At 45.6% G+C, this 19,549-nt stretch overlaps 2 protein-coding genes, 14 non-coding genes and 20 pseudogenes across 18 annotated transcripts in view; 1 reads left to right on the top strand and 35 right to left on the bottom strand.

The window, feature by feature from the left end:
* Positions 1-19,549, top strand: part of LOC140294513 (protein NLRC3-like) — a 1,060,349-nt gene that overhangs the window by 196,821 nt on the left and 843,979 nt on the right. The window lies entirely within an intron of this gene.
* LOC140265576 (uncharacterized) overlaps positions 1-19,549 on the bottom strand; it is a 180,399-nt gene that overhangs the window by 40,001 nt on the left and 120,849 nt on the right. The gene's annotated exons all lie outside the window — the stretch shown is intronic.
* On the bottom strand, positions 120-192 carry trnak-uuu (transfer RNA lysine (anticodon UUU)). Its single transcript has one exon. It is a non-coding gene; the product is annotated as a tRNA-Lys (tRNA).
* Positions 1,194-1,312, bottom strand: LOC140299334 (5S ribosomal RNA; annotated as a pseudogene).
* On the bottom strand, positions 1,581-1,699 carry LOC140300206 (5S ribosomal RNA; annotated as a pseudogene).
* LOC140299265 (5S ribosomal RNA) lies at positions 1,969-2,087 on the bottom strand (annotated as a pseudogene).
* On the bottom strand, positions 2,357-2,475 carry LOC140299034 (5S ribosomal RNA). Its single transcript, XR_011914620.1, has one exon. It is a non-coding gene; the product is annotated as a 5S ribosomal RNA (ribosomal RNA).
* On the bottom strand, positions 2,745-2,863 carry LOC140288646 (5S ribosomal RNA; annotated as a pseudogene).
* Positions 3,133-3,251, bottom strand: LOC140292641 (5S ribosomal RNA; annotated as a pseudogene).
* LOC140300749 (5S ribosomal RNA) lies at positions 3,521-3,639 on the bottom strand (annotated as a pseudogene).
* LOC140267151 (5S ribosomal RNA) lies at positions 3,912-4,030 on the bottom strand. The gene has a single exon (XR_011907193.1). It is a non-coding gene; the product is annotated as a 5S ribosomal RNA (ribosomal RNA).
* LOC140294694 (5S ribosomal RNA) lies at positions 4,300-4,418 on the bottom strand (annotated as a pseudogene).
* On the bottom strand, positions 4,688-4,806 carry LOC140293096 (5S ribosomal RNA; annotated as a pseudogene).
* LOC140295790 (5S ribosomal RNA) lies at positions 5,076-5,194 on the bottom strand (annotated as a pseudogene).
* On the bottom strand, positions 5,464-5,582 carry LOC140302608 (5S ribosomal RNA). The gene has a single exon (XR_011915066.1). It is a non-coding gene; the product is annotated as a 5S ribosomal RNA (ribosomal RNA).
* Positions 5,852-5,970, bottom strand: LOC140309877 (5S ribosomal RNA; annotated as a pseudogene).
* Positions 12,038-12,156, bottom strand: LOC140297455 (5S ribosomal RNA). The gene has a single exon (XR_011913188.1). It is a non-coding gene; the product is annotated as a 5S ribosomal RNA (ribosomal RNA).
* Positions 12,426-12,544, bottom strand: LOC140297454 (5S ribosomal RNA). The gene has a single exon (XR_011913187.1). It is a non-coding gene; the product is annotated as a 5S ribosomal RNA (ribosomal RNA).
* Positions 12,814-12,932, bottom strand: LOC140297547 (5S ribosomal RNA). Its single transcript, XR_011913273.1, has one exon. It is a non-coding gene; the product is annotated as a 5S ribosomal RNA (ribosomal RNA).
* On the bottom strand, positions 13,202-13,320 carry LOC140300026 (5S ribosomal RNA). The gene has a single exon (XR_011914790.1). It is a non-coding gene; the product is annotated as a 5S ribosomal RNA (ribosomal RNA).
* On the bottom strand, positions 13,590-13,708 carry LOC140297452 (5S ribosomal RNA). The gene has a single exon (XR_011913185.1). It is a non-coding gene; the product is annotated as a 5S ribosomal RNA (ribosomal RNA).
* Positions 13,978-14,096, bottom strand: LOC140312375 (5S ribosomal RNA; annotated as a pseudogene).
* On the bottom strand, positions 14,366-14,484 carry LOC140297554 (5S ribosomal RNA). The gene has a single exon (XR_011913279.1). It is a non-coding gene; the product is annotated as a 5S ribosomal RNA (ribosomal RNA).
* Positions 14,754-14,872, bottom strand: LOC140291603 (5S ribosomal RNA; annotated as a pseudogene).
* Positions 15,142-15,260, bottom strand: LOC140290095 (5S ribosomal RNA; annotated as a pseudogene).
* On the bottom strand, positions 15,530-15,648 carry LOC140288202 (5S ribosomal RNA). The gene has a single exon (XR_011912080.1). It is a non-coding gene; the product is annotated as a 5S ribosomal RNA (ribosomal RNA).
* Positions 15,918-16,036, bottom strand: LOC140289326 (5S ribosomal RNA; annotated as a pseudogene).
* LOC140297396 (5S ribosomal RNA) lies at positions 16,306-16,424 on the bottom strand. Its single transcript, XR_011913134.1, has one exon. It is a non-coding gene; the product is annotated as a 5S ribosomal RNA (ribosomal RNA).
* On the bottom strand, positions 16,694-16,812 carry LOC140301015 (5S ribosomal RNA; annotated as a pseudogene).
* LOC140290758 (5S ribosomal RNA) lies at positions 17,082-17,200 on the bottom strand (annotated as a pseudogene).
* Positions 17,470-17,588, bottom strand: LOC140291856 (5S ribosomal RNA; annotated as a pseudogene).
* Positions 17,858-17,976, bottom strand: LOC140295767 (5S ribosomal RNA; annotated as a pseudogene).
* LOC140293976 (5S ribosomal RNA) lies at positions 18,246-18,364 on the bottom strand. Its single transcript, XR_011912729.1, has one exon. It is a non-coding gene; the product is annotated as a 5S ribosomal RNA (ribosomal RNA).
* Positions 18,634-18,752, bottom strand: LOC140298566 (5S ribosomal RNA). Its single transcript, XR_011914201.1, has one exon. It is a non-coding gene; the product is annotated as a 5S ribosomal RNA (ribosomal RNA).
* Positions 19,023-19,141, bottom strand: LOC140296082 (5S ribosomal RNA; annotated as a pseudogene).
* LOC140291882 (5S ribosomal RNA) lies at positions 19,411-19,529 on the bottom strand (annotated as a pseudogene).

Genomic DNA, 19,549 nt, shown 5'->3' with positions numbered 1-19,549 from the left:
AAATCTCTGTCCAAATGCACCTATTGGCTTTAAAGTGACCAGTGTAGAGTTGTTCTCTGCATTCACAGAAGTATAAGATACTGCAATGATAGTAACCATTATATTTTCAGAGGTAGTATCACCTGAACAGGGACTGGAACCCTGGACCCTCAGATTAAAAGTCTGATGCTCTACCGACTGAGCTATCCAGGCTCAGAATGTGACAGATCACAGTTTAAGTGACACTTTTTATAAAAACACACAACCCAACTGGTTTACTGGCTGATACAAATGTTAAAGCTTAAACCTAACAGTGTGTAGTTTGGCCTTCAGTTTCTAATTCAAGTATCTTTGGGACCTGAGACACCAAACAGTAGTCCATCAGACACGTTTGGAGCTCCAATGAACGTCTCTCGCTCTTGTATTTTTGGTGCTTGATCCCTGTTACCATTGTTGGACTCCAGTGGACTCCAGTACAATTCAACTGTCAGAAACGTTGTCTTGGCTATTGTTGAGTCCGCTCTGATTGGCTGTTCAGAACAGCGAATATGTCTACGAGGAAGTGTTTTCATTGTCTTTGAGAAACCTCGTCATACACAACGAAGAAGATCATAACCCTTGCTGTCTTTAACGTATGTTTTAAGAGTAGCAGAAGTGGAGCAAAGAACACATTAGGTGCATTCCCACTGTAGGAACCTTTTGCAGTTCCTATAACCTTTTCAGAAATAGGGCCGTTTTTTCGTGCATTCGGACATACAGGAACCAGGGACCACAGCACTCAGTTCCTGGATCCATTTTAGCTCCTTCTCCGAGGTCTTTCCTGGGTTCCACAGGAACATGACGTAGGTGTTTGATGGCTGGTAGCTCCGCCCCTTGTCTGAAATGTTTACTCATGCAACACGGACACAACCGGCGCCTGTTTAATAAGTTAAACTTATTAACGTCAACAATGTCTGTGACAAATGTGCATTATATAGGTACTGGAATCATACGGTTCCTCTATGTAACCACATAATTGCCGAGAAAGGCTGATGCGTAGTGGGTACATCTTCTTCCCTGACATGATAATTCTCTCCAGCTGAAACTGAGACTCTCAGATCACTTCGTGTCTGCCAATAAAGCAGCAGCAGCTGAAGATGACCAAATTCCTCATGTGTCACAGGGTAATCAGACGTTGCAACAAAAGACATGCAGGTGGTAGAGAGAAGAGAAGAAGCTTACAGCACCTGGTATTCCCAAGCGGTCTCCCATCCAAGTACTAACCAGGCCCAACCCTCCTTGGCTTCCGAGATCAGACGAGGTCGGGCATATTCAGGGTGGTGTGGACGTAAGCAACAATGTCTGTCACAAATGTGCATTATATAGGTACTGGAATCATACAGTTCCTCTATGTAACCAGATAATTGCCGAGAAAGGCTGATGCGTATTGGGCACATCTTCTTCCCTGTCGTGATTATTCTCTCCAGCGGAAACTGAGACTCTCAGATCACTTCGTGTCTGCCAACAAAGCAGCAGCAGCTGAAGATGACCAACTTCCTCATGTTTCACAGGGTGATCAGACGTTGCAACAAAAACATGCAGGGGGTAGTGAGAAGAGAAAAAGCTTACAGCACCTGGTATTCCCAAGCAGTTTCCCATCCAAGTACTAACCAGGCCCAACCCTGCTTGGCTTCCGAGATCAGACGAGGTCGGGTATTTTCAGGGTGGTGTGGCCTTAATCAACAATGTCTGTGATAAATGTGCACTATATAGCTACTCGAATCATACAGTTCCTCGATGTAACCAGATAATTGCCGAGAAAGGCTAAATTGTAGTGGGCACATCTTGATCCCTGATGTGATTATTATCTGTAGTTGAAACTGAGACTCTCAGATCACTTCGTGTCTGCCAACAAAGCAGCAGCAGCTGAAGATGACCAACTTCCTCATGTGTCACAGGGTGATCAGACGTTGCAACAAAAGACATGCAGGTGGTAGAGAGAAGAGAAAAAACTTACAGCACCTGGTATTCCCAAGGAGTCTCCCATCCAAGTACTAACCAGGCCAAACCCTGCTTGGCTTCCGAGATCAGACGAGGTCGGGCATAATCAGGGTGGTGTGGCCGTAAGCAACAACAGCTGTGAACAATGTGCATTATATAGGTACTGGAATCATACGGTTCCTCTATGTAACCAGATAATTGCCGAGAAAGGCTGATATGTAGTGGGCACATCTTCATCCCTGATGTGATTATTACCTGCAGTTGAAACTGAGACTCTCAGATCACTTCGTGTCTGCCAACAAAGCAGCAGCAGCTGCAGATGACCAACTTCCTCATGTGTCACAGGGTGATCAGACGTTGCAACAAAAGACATGCAGGTGGTAGAGAGAAGAGAAAGAGCTTACAGCACCAGGTATTCCCAAGCGGTCTCCTATCCAAGTACTAACCAGGCCCAACCCAGCTTGGCTTCCGAGATCAGACGAGGTCGGGCATGTTCAGGGTGGTGTGGCCATAAGCACCAATGTCTGTGAAAAATGTGCATTATATAGGTACTGGAATCATACAGTTCCTCTATGTAACCAGATAATTGCCGAGAAAGGCTGACTTGTAGTGGGCACATCTTCTTCCCTGATGTGATTATTATCTGCAGTTGAAACTGAGACTCTCAGATCACTTCGTGTCTGCCAACAAAGCAGCAGCAGCTGAAGATGACCAACTTCCTCATGTGTCACAGGGTGATCAGACGTTGCAACAAAAGACATGCAGGGGGTAGAGAGAAGAGAAAAAGCTTACAGCACCTGGTATTGCCAAGCAGTCTACCATCCAAGTACTAACCAGTCCCAACCCTGCTTGGCTTCCGAGATCAGACGAGGTCAGGTATTTTCAGGGTGGTGTGGCCGTAAGCGACAATGTCTGTGACAAATGTGCATTATATAGATACTGGAATCATACAGTTCCTCTATGTAACCAGATAATTGCCGAGAAAGGCTGATGCGTATTGGGCACATCTTCTTCTCTGTCGTGATTATTCTCTCCAGCGGAAACTGAGACTCTCAGATCACTTCGTGTCTCCCAACAAAGCAGCAGCAGCTGAAGATGACCAACTTCCTCATGTGTCACAGGGTGATCAGACGTTGCAACAAAAGACATGCAAGTGGTAGAGAGAAGAGAAAAAGCTTACAGCACCTGGTATTCCCAAGCGGTCTCACATCCAAGTACTAACCAGGCCCAACCCTGCTTGTCTTCCTAGATCAGACAAAGTCGGGCATATTCAGGGTGGTGTAGCCGTAAGCAACAATGTCTGTCACAAATGTGCATTATATAGGTACTGGAATCATACGGTTACTCTATGTAACCAGATAATTGCCGAGAAAGGCTGATATGTAGTGGGCATATCTTCATCACTGATGTGATTATTACCAGCAGTTGAAACTGAGACTCTCAGATCACTTCGTGTCTGCAAACAAAGAAGCAGCAGCTGAAGATGACCAACTTCCTCATGTGTCACAGGGTGATCAGACGTTGCAACAAAAGACATGCAAGTGGTAGAGAGAGGAGAAAAAGCTTACAGCACCTGGTATTCCCAAGCGGTCTCACATCCAAGTACTAACCAGGCCCAACCCTGCTTGTCTTCCGAGATCAGACGAGGTCTGGCATATTCAGGGTGGTGTGGCCGTAAGCAACGATGGCTGTCACCAATGTGCATTATATAGGTACTGGAATCATACGGTTACTCTTTGTAACCAGATAATTGCAGAGAAAGGCTGATATGTAGTGGGCACATCTTCATCCCTGATGTGATTATTACCTGCAGTTGAAACTGAGACTCTCAGATCACTTCGTGTCTGCAAACAAAGCAGCAGCAGCAGCTGAAGATGACTAACTTCCTCATGTGTCACAGGGTGATCAGACGTTGCAACAAAAGACATGCAGGTGGTAGAGAGAAGAGAAAAAGCTTACAGCACCTGGTATTCCCAAGTAGTCACCCATCCAAGTACTAACCAGGCCCAACCCTGCTTGGCTTCCGAGATCAAACGAGGTCGGGCATGTTCAGGGTGGTGTGGCCGTAAGCAACAATGTTTGTGACAAATGTGCATTATATAGGTACTGGATTCATACAGTTCCTCTATGTAACCAGATAATTGCCGAGAAAGGCTGATGCGTAGTGGGCACATCTTCTTCCCTGTCGTGATTATTCTCTCCAGTTGAAACTGAGACTCTCAGATCACTTCGTGTCTGCCAACAAAGCAGCAGCAGCTGAAGATGACCAACTTCCTCATGTGTCACAGGGTGATCAGACGTTGCAACAAAAGACATGCAGGTGGTAGAGAGAAGATAAAAGGCTTACAGCACTAGGTATTCGCAAGCGGTCTCCCATCCAAGTACTAACCAGGCCCAAACCTGCTTGGCTTCCTAGATCAGACAAGGTCGGGTATATTCAGGGTGGTGTAGCCGTAATCAACAATGTCTGTCACAAATGTGCATTATATAGGTACTGGAATCATACGGTTACTCTATGTAACCAGATAATTGCCGAGAAAGGCTGATATGTAGTGGGCACATCTTCATCCCTGATGTGATTATTACCAGCAGTTGAAACTGAGACTCTCAGATCACTTCGTGTCTGCAAACAAAGCAGCAGCAGCTGAAGATGACCAACTTCCTCATGTGTCACAGGGTGATCAGACGTTGCAACAAAAGACATGCAAGTGGTAGAGAGAAGAGAAAAAGCTTACAGCACCTGGTATTCGCAAGCGGTCTCCCATCCAAGTACTAACCAGGCCCAAACCTGCTTGGCTTCCTAGATCAGACGAGGTCGGGCATATTCAGGGTGGTGTAGACGTAAGTAACAATGTCTGTCACAAATGTGCATTATATAGGTACTGAAATCATACGGTTACTCTATGTAACCAGATAATTGCCGAGAAAGGCTGATATGTAGTGGGCACATCTTCATCCCTGATGTGATTATTACCAGCAGTTGAAACTGAGACTCTCAGATCACTTCGTTTCTGCCAACAAAGCAGCAGCAGCCGAAGATGAGCAAGTTCTTCATGTGTCACAGGGTGATCAGGCGTTGCAACAAAAGACAAGCAGGTGGTCGAGAGAAGAGAAAAAGCTTACAGCACCTGGTATTCCCAAGTAGTCTGCCATCCAAGTAATAACAAGGCCCAACCCTGCTTGGCTTCCGAGATCAGACGAGGTTGGGCATGTTTAGGGTGGTGTGGCCGTAAGCAATAATATCTGTGAACAATGTGCATTTTATAGGTACTGGAATCATACGGTTCCTCTATGTAAACAGATAATTGCCGAGAAAGGCTAACTTGTAGTGGGCACATCTTAATCCCTGATGTGATTATTACCTGCAGTTGAAACTGAGACTCTCAGATCACTTTGTGTCTGCCAACAAAGCAGCAGCAGCTGAAGATGACCAACTTCCTCATGTGTCACAGGGTGATCAGACGTTGCAACAAAAGACATGCAGGTGCTAGAGAGAAGAGAAAAAGCTTACAGCACCTGGTATTCCCAAGCGGTCTCCCATCCAAGTACTAACCAGGCCCAACCCTGCTTGGCTTCCGAGATCAGACGAGGTCGGGCATATTCAGGGTGGTGTGGCCGTAAGAAACAACATCTGTCACAAATGTGCATTATATAGGTACTGGAATCATACAGTTCCTCGATGTAACCAGATCATTGCCGAGAAAGGCTAACTTGTAGTGGGCACATCTTAATCCCTGATGTGATTATTACCTGCAGTTGAAACTGAGACTCTCAGATCACTTTGTGTCTGCCAACAAAGCAGCAGCAGCTGAAGATGACCAACTTCCTCATGTGTCACAGGGTGATCAGACGTTGCAACAAAAGACATGCAGGTGCTAGAGAGAAGAGAAAAAGCTTACAGCACCTGGTATTCCCAAGCGGTCTCCCATCCAAGTACTAACAAGGCCCAACCCTGCTTGGCTTCCGAGATCAGACGAGGTTGGGCATATTCAGGGTGGTTTGGCCGTAAGAAACAACATCTGTCACAAATGTGCATTATATAGGTACTGGAATCATACAGTTCCTCGATGTAACCAGATCATTGCCGAGAAAGGCTAACTTGTAGTGGGCACATCTTAATCCCTGATGTGATTATTACCTGCAGTTGAAACTGAGACTCTCAGATCACTTTGTGTCTGCCAACAAAGCAGCAGCAGCTGAAGATGACCAACTTCCTCATGTGTCACAGGGTGATCAGACGTTGCAACAAAAGACATGCAGCTGGTAGAGAGAAGAGAAAAAGCTTACAGCACCTGGTATTCCCAAGCAGTCTCCCATCCAAGTACTAACCAAGCCCAACCCTGCTTGGCTTCCGAGCTCAGACGAGGTCGGGCATGTTTTTTTTTTTTTTTTTTTTTATTTATTAGAAAAATACAAAAAGGTAGTTTTACAACACTGTCACACGATATTCAAAAATTCAAACTTAGATCTCCATTGTCAACTACAACAAAACAGTTATTCGGGAGAAACGACTCCATGAATACCTCCCTTTTAACCATAAAGAGAGATCTTAAATACCATTCCACCAGACCAACAAAAAGGGACCAAGAATTGTTTTTCTTTTTTTCAAACAATAGATCGCACCTGCAAATGTACAAGGCGTGTTTAGCAACTGAAAGTAAGAAATTTACCAAGACTGAATTAACATTGCTGGGTGTTTGGGTGAAGAGCCCGAAGAGCTGCATTTGGTCCCTTAATGTTCCCACTGGTCGGAGGTTACATTTCTCAGTGATTAGTGCCCACAGGTGATCGCGAAAGCTCCTCGAAGCTGGACACTCCAGGAAGATGTGCTGTATCGTCTCCGGATGGGATTCACACGCCGGACAGTCCCTTGACCACCTGTTTTTGTTGATTTGATGGAGAATAATTGCTGTATACATTATCCTGTGCCTCATTTTGAAATCGGTGTTAAAGACCGAGGGTGGAATTAACGGGCTAGCTATTGTCTTCCAGATTGTCTTTGTCGTTATATGCTCAAAAATCATCCTCCACTGTCTAGTAGCAGCTGGTGCTTTTACAATTTTGCGCAGAAACAAGTTATATATTTGTTTCGTGTTCAATTCCCCAAAATTTAAAACTCTATCCCCATAATTACAGACAAAGGTTGGCCCACTTACCAGTCTTGATGACTGCACCACAGAGCCGAGCACGAGCAGCCAGTCTGGAGGTACATTCTCTGCCAGCTGGGCGCACACCCTCCTCACCACCTCTTTCCTATGTATGATGTTTTCTTTTCTTAGAGTATTCTCAACACGAACCAGATCCAACCTGCCGTGCCGATCCAAGACAGTCCCAAAGGTGTCGACTCCTCCTCTCTCCAGAGCCGCGCACCTAAATGGCCGCCCTGCCTGCTGCAGATCTGGGTTGTGGAAGAGCGGCTGCCGCAAAAGCTGTCCGAGATGTTGAATCTTACCGTCCAGACCTGGTCGGAATGCCTGCCAAGCCTCCATCACCTCAGCCCAGAAAGGATCAAGGTGACAGAGGCTCGTTGATGGGAGAACTTGACATAGGTTAAACATGCCATGCCGCCCGCAGGAGTTTATTGACCGCCCTAAAGCTTCATGCCAAAGATGCAGGTCCGGATTATTGAAGAGTTTTGTTAGCAGTCGCAATCTAAAAGCCAGTCGTTTCGTGTCTATGTCCACGAGGTTGAGACCGCCGTTTTTCTTACCACCAATGAGAGTGTTATGCGACACCATGATTCTCTTACCTTTCCAGATGAAATTATTGAATGACCGGTTCAGGGCGGTCAACACACTCCGCGGCGCGGCATGGACATGCAGGGTATGGTAAAGCTTAGTAACCGCCAGCGCGTTGGCGACAACCACTCTTCCCCTATGCCCGAGGGCCCTCATCCTCCAGAGGCTTAAGGTGTTCTCTATCCTCCCTGTGACCGCAGACCATGATCTCTCCGCCGCAAGCTGCTCGTCCACCCCCAGGTACACTCCCAAAAACTTGAAGGGGCCATCTATCAAACATACCTGGGAGAGCTGCGGCGGAGCGGCCGCAGCTCCGCAGCACAGCAAGCCAGATTTGGACAGATTCAGCTTGCCTCCAGTCGCTTTGCAGAAGAAATCCACCAACCCCAGAGCCAGAGTTAGGCTCTTGGGGTCGGCTGCTACCAACGTAGTGTCGTCAGCGAACTGGAGGAGCTTTATCTGTCCTCCTCCGGAGGAGAGAACCCCCCGGACATCAGGATCCCCATCTATTAAACAGGCTAGCGGCTCCACAGCCAAGGTGAACAGCAGAGAGGAGAGCGGACACCCCTGTCTCACCGATCGCCACAGCCGGACGGGGTCCGTCAGGTTTCCATTCAGACTTACCCTACTCGTTGCCGAATTGTAGAGGGTCCGCACCCAGCCGACGAATCTGTTCCCGAACCCAAAGGCCTTCAAGACCCCCCAAAGGTACTCATGCTCGACTCTATCGAATGCCTTCTCGAAGTCCAGGTTCAGGAAATACCCGCCACTCTCCTGCAGGAGCCTTAGCGTCTCCTTTGCGGTCAGTATGGTGTCATATATTGTCCGACTCGGTACACTGTAGGCCTGGTTTTTATTTATTATATGTGGCATTATGGGTTTGATTCTATTAGCCAGTATTTTCATAAATATTTTATAATCCGTATTTAACAAGCTTATCGGTCTATAATTATTCAAGTTATTTCTATCTCCGTTATTTTTATATATTAATTTAATTATTCCCTCATTAAATGTTCTAGGTATAACTATGTTTTTATTTTCCGTTATTTCTGTATAGATTTTCGTCAGAATCGGTACCAATTTATCACTGAAAGTTTTATAGAATTCAGTTGTCATCCCATCCCGTCCCGGACTCTTGTTGTTCCCTAATGACATTATTGCCCCCTCAACTTCTAATTTGAATATTTTATTGTCAGTTATCTGGGCTTCTTCCTTAGTTAATTTGTTTTTAATTAGTGAGAACAGATGATCCGCGTGAGTTCTATCTAGTGTGTCAGAGCTAAAGAGTCTTTGATAAAACAGCCGACTGACCTCCATCATGTCTCCCTCCTCGCACACCTCCACCTCTTGGTCATTCAGTAAGGAAGTTATTATGGACCTATTTTTGTTTCTCTTCTCCAATCCCAAGAAGAATGCTGTCGATTTTTCCCCCTCCACCCAATGCTGCACCCTTGCCCTTACGCAAGCCCCTTGACATTTCCTCCTGCCCAAATCGTCCAGGCGCTTCATCAAGAGAGACAGTTTGTATGTATCCCGGCTGGGATCATCATCCAACCTTACCTGTTCTTTATTTATGTCCTTCTTCAGTTGCCTCTCTACCCTATTTTCTTCCCACTTCTTATTGATACAGTAATGAATCGTTTTTGTTTTCAATCTTGTTTTAACGTGTTCCCACCATTCTAAAGGTTCCTGTATTATGTCCACTTCTTCATTTATATAATCTAGTTGTTTATTAATGATATTTATATATTTACTATCTTCAAGTAAACTATTATTTAAGCACCATAGATTAAACTTATTTGTGACTTGGCGGTCCTTCAACGTTAAAATGATCGGACCATGGTCACTAATATGGCTGCTTCCATAATCAATTGTATTTATCCATTGAACAATATTTCTACTTATTAAGCATAGATCTATTCTAGTTTGCTTCAATATTCCTTTGATTACGCTCTTCCTTGAAAAAGCTACCTTGTCTTTATTTAATAATCTCCAGATATCAATTAGATCATTTTCATTCATTATATTCAATAAAGCTCTTCTGCTGCTGTCATTTTTAAAAACATTTGCCGCCGAGACATCTAGTCGTGAGAGTGCCACATTCAAATCTCCTATTAGGATCGTGTTGGTGCTTATGAATCCCTTTAGATTTTCAAAATACCTCTTTCTCTCCGTTTCAATGTTGGGGGCATAGCTATTTATCAGTCTAATAATATTATTTTTATAATTTAGGTCTAATATTAATTGCCTACCCTGGTCATCTCTATGTATTTCTTTTATATCTTTAAATAACTTGCTATTTTTTATTAATACAGCCACCCCACAACATTTATTTACTCCATTTGAGATATAAATGCTGCCTACCCATAATTTCTCTATTTTTGCTAGTATATCACCATCCCAGTTAGTTTCTTGCAACACAACTATATCACAATCTACACTCAGGAAGAACTCCTCCATCCTCTTTTCGTTCCTCAGCCCCGCCACATTTTGTGAAAAGATAGTGAGCATAAGGAAAAGGGAGATGTACAGTCTACTTATCTGGCCAAACCCTTCATTTTAGTTTTTTCCGCACTTTTTGACCGACTCTCTCCAAAGGTGCCCTTTTTCTTGCCGTCAGTAGCTGGCGATCTATCTCCAAGCTTGAGCTGGGGGGGGTTTCGCTTGGGCCCATAGGCGATAAACATGTATCTGGGAGGGGCTCACTCCCCAGCTCGGGCGTTTGCTGCCTCCGTTCACTTCTTTTCGAAGTAGCCACTGAGTCGGTTGCATATTCTTCACTTGTTTTTTCGCCTCTATATTTAGTATGTGAGCTTACCTGAGCCCCTCCCTGTGCCAGCTCCACAGCCTGGTCCTTGGTGTCCAGGGTAGAGCCCATTTTTCGGGCTCCCCCCGCCAGATCGCAGGCAGGACCCATTTTTCGAGTCCCCCCAACTTCTGGAGCCTGCCCAGCGGAATATATCAGGGAGTCTGGGGTAGTTTTCACTCCCGGAGGCTCACTAACCTCCAGATCCACCTCCCCCAGCCCATCAGATTCTTCATCTCCCGTTGAGTCTTGTCCATCCTCCTCACTTGCACTAGCACACACACAGTTTGTTAACGGGTTGCAGCAGACTATACATCGCTCTCCTCCCTCAACACACTCCCTGGCATAGTGCCCTTGACCACCACATTTGTGGCACACAAATTCTGGGCATTCTCGGACAATATGTCCCGGCTGCAAACATAATCGGCATACCTTTACCTGTCTATCGTGTATGACCCTGAAGAAGTGGTGTCCGTTGGCCGTGTTGAATTTTGCAGAGTATGGCAGCGACTGTACTGCATCTGTGAATCTCACCCTGACAAACCTTGTGCCATCCACAATCGATGTTCCAGGCCACATTCTCCTCTTTATTTTGGATACTGCTTCCACTCCCCATCCTCGCAATTTCTCCAAGATCTCCTGATCCGAAACATATGCTGGTAAATTTAGAAAAGAGACGATCAGTTCATCATTTACCAGTTTCCTCCCCGTTACCACCATTGCTCCCATCTTGAAGCCATCCATTAATTTGTCTCTTGCTATTTCGTTGCTTAGAGTGATTTCATAGGATGTTGGCCCCAAGGGCCTACACCCCAGAATTCCTCCGCACAGCATGCGTATCGTCCTCAGAAGGTTAATAATTGTCACCTTCTCTGGCCCCTCAATATCTATGACCATTGTCAGCTCTTTTTTATAGGAAGCCTCTCCTATATCCTTCTCTGTCACCATTTTCCCAGTTAACTTGTCCATTGTCTCGTCTCGCCGGTCCACTGACCCCACCAAATCATCCATCTGAAAAACAAAACAGAACAAAAAGCGCCTCCCCACCGCCTGCGCTGATGGGGAGGGATAATCCCCACACAGAAAAAGAATCAAGATCTATATCAATATTGCTGGAAAAACACACAAAAGAAAGGAAGGAAAGACAAAAACACTCAGCAAACAATTGGAGCGAGAGCTCCTCAGACCTGCTGCTGCACTCTGTGGCTCCCACACCTGTTGCTCATCAGAAAAATGGGCGTGTTCAGGGTGGTGTGGCCGTAAGCAACAATATCTGTGAAAAATGTGCATTATATAGGTACTGGAATCATACGGTTACTCTATGTAACCAGATAATTGCCGAGAAAGGCTGATATGTAGTGGGCACATCTTCATCCCTGATGTGATTATTACCTTCAGTTGAAACTGAGACTCTCAGATCACTTCGTGTCTGCCAACAAAGCAGCAGCAGCTGAAGATGACCAACTTCCTCATGTGTCACAGGGTGATCAGACATTGCAACAAAAGACATGCAGATGGTAGAGAGAAGAGAAAAAGCTTACAGCACCTGGTATTCCCAACCGGTCTCCCATCCAAGTACTAACCAGGCCCAACCCTGCTTGGCTTCCAAGATCAGACGAGGTCGGGCATATTCAGGGTGGTGTGGCCGTAAGCAACAATATCTGTGACAAATGTGCATTATATAGGTACTGGAATCATACAGTTCCTCTATGTAACCAGATAATTGCAGAGAAAGGCTAACTTGTAGTGGGCACATCTTCTTCCCTGTCGTGATTATTATCTGCAGTTGAAACTGAGAATGTCAGATCACTTCGTGTCTCCCAACAAAGCAGCAGCAGCTGAAGATGACCAACTTCCTCGTGTGTCACAGGGTGATCAGACGTTTCAACAAAAGACATGCAGGTGGTAGAGAGAAGAGAAAAAGCTTACAGCACCTGGTATTCCCAACCGGTCTCCCATCCAAGTACTAACCAGGCCCAACCCTGCTTGGCTTCCAAGATCAGACGAGGTCGGGCATATTCAGGGTGGTGTGGCCGTAAGCAACAATATCTGTGAAAAATGTGCATTATATAGGTACTGGAATCATACGGTTACTCTATGTAACCAGATAATTGCCGAGAAAGGCTGATATGTAGTGGGCACATCTTCATCCCTGATGTGATTATTACCTTCAGTTGAAACTGAGACTCTCAGATCACTTCGTGTCTGCCAACAAAGCAGCAGCAGCTGAAGATGACCAACTTCCTCATGTGTCACAGGGTGATCAGACATTGCAACAAAAGACATGCAGATGGTAGAGAGAAGAGAAAAAGCTTACAGCACCTGGTATTCCCAACCAGTCTCCCATCCAAGTACTAACCAGGCCCAACCCTGCTTGGCTTCCAAGATCAGACGAGGTTGGGTATATTCAGGGTGGTGTGGCCGTAAGCAACAATGTCTGTAACAAATGTGCATTATATAGGTACTGGATTAATACAGTTCGTCTATTTAACCAGATAATTGCAGAGAAAGGCTGATGCGTATTGGGCAGATCTTCTTCCCTGTCGTGATTATTCTCTCCAGCGGAAACTGAGACTCTCAGATCACTTCGTGTCTGCCAACAAAGCAGCAGCAGCTGAAGATGACCAACTTCCTCATGTGTCACAGGGTGATCAGACGTTGCAACAAAAGACATGCAGGTGGTAGAGAGAAGAGAAAAAGCTTACAGCACCTGGTATTCCCAAGCAGTCTCCCATCCAAGTACTAACCAGGCCCAACCCTGCTTGGCTTCCGAGATCAGACGAGGTCGGGTATATTCAGGGTGGTGTGGCCGTAAGCAAAAATATCTGTCAAAAATGTGCATTATATAGGTACTGGAATCATACGGTTACTCTATGTAACCAGATAATTGCCGAGAAAGGCTGATATGTAGTGGGCACATCTTCATCCCTGATGTGATTATTACCTTCAGTTGAAACTGAGACTCTCAGATCACTTCGTGTCTGCCAACAAAGCAGCAGCAGCTGAAGATGACCAACTTCCTCATGTGTCACAGGGTGATCAGACATTGCAACAAAAGACATGCAGATGGTAGAGAGAAGAGAAAAAGCTTACAGCACCTGGTATTCCCAACCGGTCTCCCATCCAAGTACTAACCAGGCCCAACCCTGCTTGGCTTCCAAGATCAGACGAGGTCGGGCATATTCAGGGTGGTGTGGCCGTAAGCAACAATATCTGTGAAAAATGTGCATTATATAGGTACTGGAATCATACGGTTACTCTATGTAACCAGATAATTGCCAAGAAAGGCTGATATGTAGTGGGCACATCTTCATCCCTGATGTGATTATTACCTGCAGTTGAAACTGAGACTCTCAGATCACTTCGTGTCTGCCAACAAAGCAGCAGCAGCTGAAGATGACCAACTTACTCATGTGTCACAGGGTGATCAGACGTTGCAACAAAAGACATGCAGATGGTAGAGAGAAGAGAAAAAGCTTACAGCACCTGGTATTCCCAACCGGTCTCCCATCCAAGTACTAACCAGGCCCAACCTTGCTTGGCTTCCGAGATAAGACGAGGTCGGGCATATTCAGGGTGGTGTGGCTGTAAGCAACAATATCTGTGAACAATGTGCATTATATAGGTACTGGAATCATACAGTTCCTCTATGTAACCAGATAATTGCAGAGAAAGGCTAACTTGTAGTGGGCACATCTTCTTCCCTGTCGTGATTATTATCTGCAGTTGAAACTGAGAATGTCAGATCACTTCGTGTCTCCCAACAAAGCAGCAGCAGCTGAAGATGACCAACTTCCTCGTGTGTCACAGGGTGATCAGACGTTTCAACAAAAGACATGCAGGTGGTAGAGAGAAGAGAAAAAGCTTACAGCACCTGGTATTCCCAAGCAGTCTCCCATCCAAGTACTAACCAGGCCCAACCCTGCTTGGCTTCCGAGATCAGACGAGGCCGGGCATATTCAGGGTGGTGTGGCTGTAAGCAACAATATCTGTGAACAATGTGCATTATATAGGTACTGGAATCATACGGTTACTCTATGTAACCAGATAATTGCAGAGAAAGGCTGATATGTAGTGGGCACATCTTAATCCCTGATGTGATTATTAACTGCAGTTGAAACTGAGACTCTCAGATCACTTCGTGCCTGCCAACAAAGCAACAGCAGCTGAAGAAGACCAACTTCCTCATGTGTCACAGGGTGATCAGACGTTGCAACAAAAGACATGCAGGTGGTAGAGAGAAGAGAAAAATTTTACAGCACCTGGTATTCCCAAGCAGTCTCCCATCCAAGTACTAACCAGGCCCAACCCTGCTTGGCTTCTTAGATCAGACGAGGTCGGGCATGTTCAGGGTGGTGTGGCCGTAAGCAGCAATGTCTGTCACAAATGTGCATTATATAGGTACTGGAATCATACAGTTCCTCTATGTAACCAGATAATTGCCGAGAAAGGCTAACTTGTAGTGGGCACATCTTCTTCCCTGTCGTGATTATTATCTGCAGTTGAAACTGAGAATCTCAGATCACTTTGTGTCTGCCAACAAAGCAGCAGCAGCTGAAGATGACCAACTTCCTCATGTGTCACAGGGTGATCAGACGTTGCAACAAAAGACATGCAGGTGGTAGAGAGAAGAGAAAAAGCTTACAGCACCTGGTATTCCTAAGCAGTCTCCCATCCAAGTACTAACTAGGCCCAACCCTGCTTGGCTTCCGAGATCAGACGACGTCAGGCATATTCAGGGTGGTGTGGCCGTAAGCAACAATATCTGTGAACAATGTGCATTATATAGGTACTGGATTCATACGGTTACTCTATGTAACCAGATAATTGCAGAGAAAGGCTGATATGTAGTGGGCACATCTTAATCCCTGATGTGATTATTACCTTTAGTTGAAACTGAGACTCTCAGATCACTTCGTGTCTGCCAACAAAGCAGCAGCAGCTGAAGATGACCAACTTCCTCATGTGTCACAGGGTGATCAAACGTTGCAACAAAAGACATGCAGGTGGTAGAGAGAAGAGAAAAAGCTTACAGCACCTGGTATTCCCAAGCGGTCTCCCATCCAAGTACTAACCAGGCCCAACCTTGCTTGGCTTCCGAGATCAGACGAGGTCGGGCATGTTCAGGGTGGTGTGGCCGTAAGCAACAATGTCTGTGACAAATGTGAATTATATCGGTACTGGAATCATACAGTTCCTCTATGTAACCAGATAATTGCCGAGAAAGGCTAACTTGTAGTGGGCACATCTTCTTCCCTGATGTGATTATTATCTGCAGTTGAAACTTAGAATCTCAGATCACTTCGTGTCTGCCAACAAAGCAGCAGCAGCCGAAGATGACCAACTTCCTCATGTGTCACAGGGTGATCAGACGTTGCAACAAAAGACATGCAGGTGGTAGAGAGAAGAGAAAAAGTTTACAGCACCTTGTATTCCCAAGCAGTCTCCCATCCAACTACTAACCAGGCCCAACCCTGCTTGGCTTCCTAGATCAGATGAGGTCGGGTATGTTCAGGGTGGTGTGGCCGTAAGCAACAATGTCTGTCACAAATGTGCATTATATAGGTACTGGAATCATACGGTTACTCTATGTAACCAGATAATTGCAGAGAAAGGCTGATATGTAGTGGGCACATCTTAATCCCTGATGTGATTATTACCTGCAGTTGAAACTGAGACTCTCAGATCACTTCGTGTCTTCCAACAAAGCAGCAGCAGCTGAAGATGACCAACTTCCTCATGTGTCACAGGGGGATCAGACGTTGCAACAAAAGACATGCAAGTGGTAGAGAGAAGAGAAAAAGCTTACAGCACCTGGTATTCCCAAGCGGTCTCCCATCCAAGTACTAACCAGGCCCAACCCTGCTTGGCTTCTTAGATCAGATGAGGTCAGGCATGTTCAGGGTGGTGTGGCCGTAAGCAACAATGTCTGTCACAAATGTGCATTATATAGGTACTGGAATCATACAGTTCCTCTATGTAACCAGATAATTGCCGAGAAAGGCTAACTTGTAGTGGGCACATCTTCTTCCCTGTCATGATTATTATCTGCAGTTGAAACTGAGAATCTCAGATCACTTCGTGTCTGCCAACAAAGCAGCAGCAGCTGAAGATGACCAACTTCCTCGTGTGTCACAGGGTGATCAGACGTTGCAACAAAAGACATGCATGTGGTAGAGAGAAGAGAAAAAGCTTACAGCTCCTGGTATTCCCAAGCAGTCTCCCATCCAAGTACTAACCAGGCCCAACCCTGCTTGGCTTCCGAGATCAGACGACGTCGGGTATATTCAGGGTGGTGTGGCCGTAAGCAACAATATCTGTGAACAATGTGCATTATATAGGTACTGGAATCATACGGTTACTCTATGTAACCAGATAATTGCAGAGAAAGGCTAATATGTAGTGGGCACATCTTAATCCCTGATGTGATTATTACCTGCAGTTGAAACTGAGACTCTCAGATCACTTCGTGTCTGCCAAAAAAGCAGCAGCAGCTGGAGATGACCAACTTCCTCATGTGTCACAGGGTGATCAGACGTTGCAACAAAAGACATGCAGGTGGTAGAGAGAAGAGAAAAATTTTACAGCACCTGGTATTCCCAAGCAGTCTCCCATCCAAGTACTAACCAGGCCCAACCCTGCTTGGCTTCTTAGATCAGATGAGGTCGGGCATGTTCAGGGTGGTGTGGCCGTAAGCAACAATGTCTGTCACATATGTGCAATATATAGGTACTGGAATCATACAGTTCCTCTATGTAACCAGATAATTGCCGAGAAAGGCTAACTTGTAGTGGGCACATCTTCTTCCCTGTCGTGATTATTATCTGCAGTTGAAACTGAGAATCTCAGATCACTTCGTGTCTGCCAACAAAGCAGCAGCAGCTGAAGATGACCAACTTCCTCATGTGTCACAGGGTGATCAGACGTTGCAACAAAAGACATGCATGTGGTAGAGAGAAGAGAAAAAGCTTACAGCTCCTGGTATTCCCAAGCAGTCTCCCATCCATGTACTAACCAGGGCCAACCCTGCTTGGCTTCCGAGATCAGACGTGGTCGGGCATATTCAGGGTGGTGCGGCTGTAAGTAACAATGTCTGTCACAAAAGGGCATTATATAGGTACGGGAATCATACGGTTACTCTATGTAACCAGATAATTGCCAAGAAAGGCTGATATGTAGTGGGCATATCTTCATCCTTGATGTGATTACTACCTGTAGTTGAAACTGAGACTCTCAGATCACTTCGTGTCTGCCAACCAAGCAACAGCAGCTGAAGATGACCAACTTCCTCGTGTGTCACAGGGTGATCAGACGTTGCAACAAAAGACATGCAGGTGGTAGAGAGAAGAGAAAAAGCTTACAGAACCTGGTATTCCCAAGCAGTCTCCCATCCAAGTACTAAGCAAGCCCATCCCTGCTTGGCTTACGAGATCAGACGACGTCGGGTATATTCAGGGTGGTGTGGCCGTAAGCAACAATATCTGTGAACAATGTGCATTATATAGCTACTGGAATCATACGGTTACACTATGTAACCAGATAATTGCCGAGAAAGGCTAATATGTAGTGGGCACATCTTAATCCCTGATGTGATTATTACCTGCAGTTGAAACTGAGACTCTCAGATCACTTCGTGTCTGCCAACAAAGCAGCAGCAGCTGAAGATGACCAACTTCCTCATGTGTCACAGGGTGATCAGACGTTGCAACAAAAGACATGCATGTGGTAGAGAGAAGAGAAAAAGCTTACAGCACCTGGTATTCCCAAGCGGTCTCCCATCCAAGTACTAACCAGGCCCAACCCTGCTTGGCTTCCGAGATCAGACTAGGTCGGGCATATTCAGGGTGGTGTGGCTGTAAGCAACAATCTCTGTCACAAATGTGCATTATATAGGTACTGGAATCATACGGTTACTCTATGTAACCAGATAATTGCAGAGAAAGGCTGATATGTAGTGGGCACATCTTAATCCCTGATGTGATTATTACCTTTAGTTGAAACTGAGACTCTCAGATCACTTCGTGTCTGCCAACAAAGCAGCAGCAGCTGAAGATGACCAACTTCCTCAAGTGTCACAGGGTGATCAGACGTTGCAACAAAAGACATGCAGGTGCTAGAGAGAAGAGAAAAAGCTTACAGCACCTGGTATTCCCAAGCGGTCTCCCATCCAAGTACTAACCAGGCCCAACCCTGCTTGGCTTCCGAGATCAGACGAGGTCGGGCATATTCAGGGTTGTGTGGCCGTAAGAAAAAATGTCTGTGACAAATGTGAATTATATCGGTACTGGAATCATACAGTTCCTCTATGTAACCAGATAATTGCCGAGAAAGGCTAACTTGTAGTGGGCACATCTTCTTCCCTGATGTGATTATTATCTGCAGTTGAAACTTAGAATCTCAGATCACTTCGTGTCTGCCAACAAAGCAGCAGCAGCCGAAGATGACCAACTTCCTCATGTGTCACAGGGTGATCAGACGTTGCAACAAAAGACATGCAGGTGGTAGAGAGAAGACTAAAAAGTTTACAGCACCTTGTATTCGCAAGCAGTCTCCCATCAAACCACTAACCAGGCCCAACCCTGCTTGGCTTCCTAGATCAGATGAGGTCGGGTATGTTCAGGGTGGTGTGGCCGTAAGCAACAATATCTGTGAACAATGTGCATTATATAGGTACTGGAATCATACGGTTACACTATGTAACCAGATAATTGCCGAGAAAGGCTGATATGTAGTGGGCACATCTTCATCCCTGATGTGATTATTACCTTCAGTTGAAACTGAGACTCTCAGATCACTTCGTGTCTGCCAACAAAGCAGCAGCAGCTGAAGATGACCAACTTCCTCATGTGTCACAGGGTGATCAGACGTTGCAACAAAAGACATGCAGGTGGTAGAGAGAAGAGAAAAAGTTTACAGCACCTTGTATTCGCAAGCAGTCTCCCATCCAACTACTAACCAGGCCCAACCCTGCTTGGCTTCCTAGATCAGATGAGGTCGGGTATGTTCAGGGTGGTGTGGCCGTAAGCAACAATATCTGTGAACAATG

The sequence above is a fragment of the Leuresthes tenuis genome, unplaced genomic scaffold (assembly GCF_036924035.1).
Source record: "Leuresthes tenuis unplaced genomic scaffold, fLeuTen1.0.hap1 SCAF_1, whole genome shotgun sequence".
NCBI classification, from domain to species: Eukaryota; Metazoa; Chordata; class Actinopteri; order Atheriniformes; family Atherinopsidae; genus Leuresthes; species Leuresthes tenuis.
The sequence above is the reverse complement of the archived record's forward strand: the minus strand, read 5'-3'. Positions and strand labels throughout refer to the sequence as shown.